Here is a 4941-nt window from a genome sequence, read left to right on the forward strand (position 1 = left end):
TTCAGATGATCATCATCATAAACAATTTCTCCATCCCCATTCCCTTCACTACTTCCATCAACATCATCGGACTCTATGTCACCATCATCTTCACCATCTGCCTCAAACCCATCAGATGACTCAGAATCATCTTCAATCATGCTTCCATACTTGGGGTGCTTTGGAATCTCTGGCATCTCTCTCTTCTTGCCTTTCCTCTCACTCCTCATATTTCCTCTCTATCCTCTCATAATACTTCGGCAGACATACACCATATACCCTCTCAAGCCTTCTCTCCTCTTGTTCCTTTCTTCGAGCAGCTTTCTCTTCTTCCCTCTGTTGGATCTGCAACTGCAACTGCCTATCAATCTCAGATTGAACATTGCTTTGCAACTTCTTCAATACCTCTAATTTCATCAAAGAACGAAGTGATTTGGCTAACTCATATTCTGGTGAATCTGGAGATGCAACAGTTGATGTTCGTGAAGACTCGCCTGGAAATCTACCACCCTCTGCACTTGGAGAAGATTCTCCGGCCATTTCTTATTTCCACTAAACCTTTCCTATTCTAGTGAAAATGCTATAATTTCTTACTTTGAAATTGCTAATTACCCTCACAAACCACCTTTTGAAGCCACCACCGTACCTATTCATTCTCATTTAAGACGCTTGGTTAAGAGTCATGTCGCTTTGTTTACCACGCCTCTTCAAAGCCATGCGTCTGATTTCACCCTTTCAAACCATAATTACACTACCAAGACCTATTTTCAACGCCTAATCTTCATTAAAACCATAATTACACTACCAAACTTTGAATTTTATCTTTGGGGTCTAATTAACATTTTATGTTGCATGCAGATTAGGAAATGGCAGCATCAGTTGGGAGGCACCATTGCAGTCTGGCCACACTTTCAATTTGGCGTGCTTATTTAAATGTTGGGTAGTTCAACCAGTGTAGTATTTTCAATACACTAATCATAAACATCTAAAGATGGGCAGTTTGGTGGATTGGTACGTTATCTAACTTCTTCGAGGTCATGCGTTCGAATATGGGCGAAAGCTTTTTATTAATTTTTTCAAAACGAACTTTTTAGCCACGCTATAAAACCGGCGTGTCTATAGAACACACACTATGGACACACATATACTAGTGTGTCCAAAGAAGAACTTTTTGGCCACACTTTCAGTTTGGCGTGTTTATTTAAATGTTGAGTAGTTCAACCAGTCTAGTATTTTCAAAACACTAATCATAAACATATAAAGATGGGAAGCTTGGTGGATTGGTATGTTATCTAACTTCTTCGAGGTCATGCGTTCGAATATGGGCGAAAGCTTTTTATTAATTTTTTCAAAATGAACTTTTTAACCACACTATAAAACCGGCGTGTCTATAGAACGCACACTATGGACACACATATACTAGCGTGTCCAAAGAAGAACCTTTTGGACACACTTTCAGTTTGGCGTGTCTATATGGCCTACACTATGGAAACGCATATACTGGCGTGTCTTTCAATCGTACACTATGGACACGCATATACTGGCGTGTCCAACGAAGAACTTTTTGGCCATACTTTGAATTTGGCGTGTCAATCAATCGTACACTATGGACACGCATATACTGGCGTGTCTAATAAACCAACTTTAAAACCACACCTTAAATGGCGTGACTAAACTTTTGGATACGCCACAACTACCTAATGTGGTCATAGACTGGTCTATAAACACGCCCAATACCTAATATGGCCATAGACTGGTCTATAAACATGGCCAATCAAAAATTTGAAGTTAACATGACTAAACGGTTGAAATTTTGACACGCTACTAGCCATGGCGTGGCTGAAAGCACTTATATGAACACGCCCATTGAACATGGCATGTCTATAGGGTAGAAGTATACCCTATAGACACGCCAAAACCAAAAAGGCATGACAGGGAAATTTATATTTGGCGTGGCTAAAGGCCATTTCTGTACTAGTGGGTACAAGAACGGGTTCATAATGAAATTTCCACAAGAGACATTTCATGACGAAAAGAAAGACAACATATCATCTTAATTTAGATGCAATATTATAGCCTAAGCTAACAGCATTCATCAAGGAGTTTTAAGACGCAAGATAACCCCTATAAAATTCCACAGCCGCACTCCCCGCAAGATATTACCATTAAGAACAAGTTCAAAAGAACTCTCCCCCATTTGATGTCATTCCCAAAGGAACAACAAGAGCGACCTTAATTTCGAAAGAAAGGAAGGAGTTTTATTTGGACACCAAAAACCATGTGAATGATTTTTTATATCCAAAACTCAATCAAAATACTCACAAGAAAACCCATGAATATTCTAATTGGAATACGCAATTAAATCAAAACCACAAAAGTGATCAATTTAATTGAAAGTGCTCAACATAAGTAAACTCACGGAGCAACAAGCTACGACTAAGTTAATCATATGGAGGCGACTAACTAACCGTTCAAGTACTCAACATAAGGAAAACCTTACGGAATACGTGACTACATTAACCAATAAAACATGATAGTGTAGTCGTTCATATACTCAACACAAGAACTTGTGGAATATATGAAAACTCAATTAGATTAACTACAAGAGAGCCTATAATTAATCTAACCGGAATACAAAAAAATAACCAAACTAATCACCGAGGTAATCAATTTAATTATTTTGGGCTCAACATAAGAGATTATGGAACCCGACTAAGATTATCATGGGACATGACAACCTTAACCGTACATGTACTCAACATAAGAAGGAAAACTTATGGAGTACAAAACTAAATAACCAAGGATGATTAATTTAGTTTATAATGCTCAACATATAGCATCTTACGGAACAACCAACAAAGCCAAGATTAATCGACTTTAGTTGTAAGGTGCTCAACATAAGACACATAATGGAACCTTCACGGTAATACATAATAAAATGGATCAATGAAGATCTATATCGTGGATAACATACAAGGATCTATTATATCTTTGCATCATTATATGCATAACAACATAATAGACTTTATCCTTTTCACACAAAAGATTTAATCTTATTTTCCATCAAATACATGATTGCATAGGCATAACTTTTGTAAATGTCAAAAGTCCATTCGTCCTTTCATCAATACGAATACCGATTCATGAACGACTTTACTTTTGACCGCAATATGGGACCTTCAAGTTCATGGACGCAAACAATACATATCCCATAAAAAAATATTGCAATATAACAAACCAAGAAAATACTGCAATAATCATCATCCTCCAAATATTTTTAGAATTTAAAACAAATAAACCTAAAAAATAATCATAAGAAGATGAAAACAAAAATAGCTATGTGTAGTCGCAATCATCGCTATTCAAAGCACTAGTTATTCTTCCAACTAATCCAAAAAGAAGACATACTAGGTAACTAAACCCCTTGTAAATCATTTCACTTACTTTGAATATTCTTCTCGTATTCCCTATATTCTTCAATCTCATATTCGATTAGATCAATCCTTGATTCAAGACTATCCATTTTCTCTTCAAGTCTTTTAGAAGAAACTTCAAGTTCATTTTTCAGAGCACGAACTTGTTCCAAGACGAGATTCATTGGTAAAGAGAGCTTGTCAAACTGAGAGACAGAAGGGTTCTCATCAGAAGAAGAGACATGTTTGTCATAGCATGTCTCATTATCAGAAGAGTCGAAACGAATCTTCTTTGAAGGAAACATAATCGTACATACATCACTTTCTTTACTTGAAAGACTAGAGGAGGACATGGTAGAGAAGATGAAATGAGAAGGTAGAAGAGGTAGTGTTTAAAAAGAAACCAGGGAGTAGAAATCCCAGAAACACCCTTTTTACCAAACCCTAACAGAAGTTGGTTACCTGAAAATATGGAGCAGTTTATGAACACGTCCTGGTAGAGGCACACAAAGAATATATCCCAGAGTCCTCTTGTATATCATGATTCTTGCGTAAGAGGAAGAAACGCAAGAACCATTTTTTTAACAAGATTACTGAGCACAAGGCCTCCAATCCAAGTTTGTACTAGGATAAATCCTGCAGAGAGAGAAACTACTCAATGTACTAGGTTTCTTCTTACCCATTTGAGAAGGAGAATTACGAAGAATTTTCCTATACAATGTAATCACAGTTTTAAGAAACTTGACTGTTGATCTTTTCCAATCCTGCACCGTTTTTGAAAACGCCTTTTGATGAAGAGAAGACTTCCTTTCTTTTTTCGTCGTACAACGGTTATCCAGAAGGGACTGTTTTTGATTTGACGTGCTAAGATGATCCTGAGATGATCTCAACTGAACAGAGCGATTTGGTAGAATCTTTTCCAAGAAACTCCTGGAGTTCAATACGCGATCAGGAGAGGTTTGCTGACCAAGAGAATCATGAGAATGATTTTCAGCAAAAAGACTGAGAGAGCAATCATAGATTTCCTCAGGACAATAATCAAGAGTATTCATCCATGCTCTAGTTATCTCTTTTACCTCGGTTTCAGTATTTTTTTGAAGAGACTTGAACACACACAAGACTAATTTCATTAGTATGGCTCTTCTCAGTATTCTTATCCTTAGTATTGACTAACGGAGTTTCCTTTTGAGACTTTCTTTTACTGCGTCTGAGGATTTTCTTAAGTTTTTGTATAAACAGAGACAACGTAGAAATAAAGCAATTCTCATTTTTCTCTTTCGTCAATTTCGGATGACAAGACTTATGATCAGGAGAGGTGACACGGTTGCGAATCAATTGACGATAATTTCTTGCCATATATTCGCGATCGAAGATTCTAATTTTTCCGACAATTGTGTTTCGTGAAAGAGTATTAAGATTATTTCCTTCAACGATGGCATGTCTTTTTAGATTCGTATCTAGATGGGAGCGATCGAAGAATTTTCATCACAATTTCCTTTTCAGGAATGGTCCTTCCCAATGCACATGATGCATTAACAATTTCAGATAG

This window comes from Papaver somniferum, chromosome 5, assembly GCF_003573695.1.
Source record: "Papaver somniferum cultivar HN1 chromosome 5, ASM357369v1, whole genome shotgun sequence".
NCBI lineage: Eukaryota > Viridiplantae > Streptophyta > Magnoliopsida > Ranunculales > Papaveraceae > Papaver > Papaver somniferum.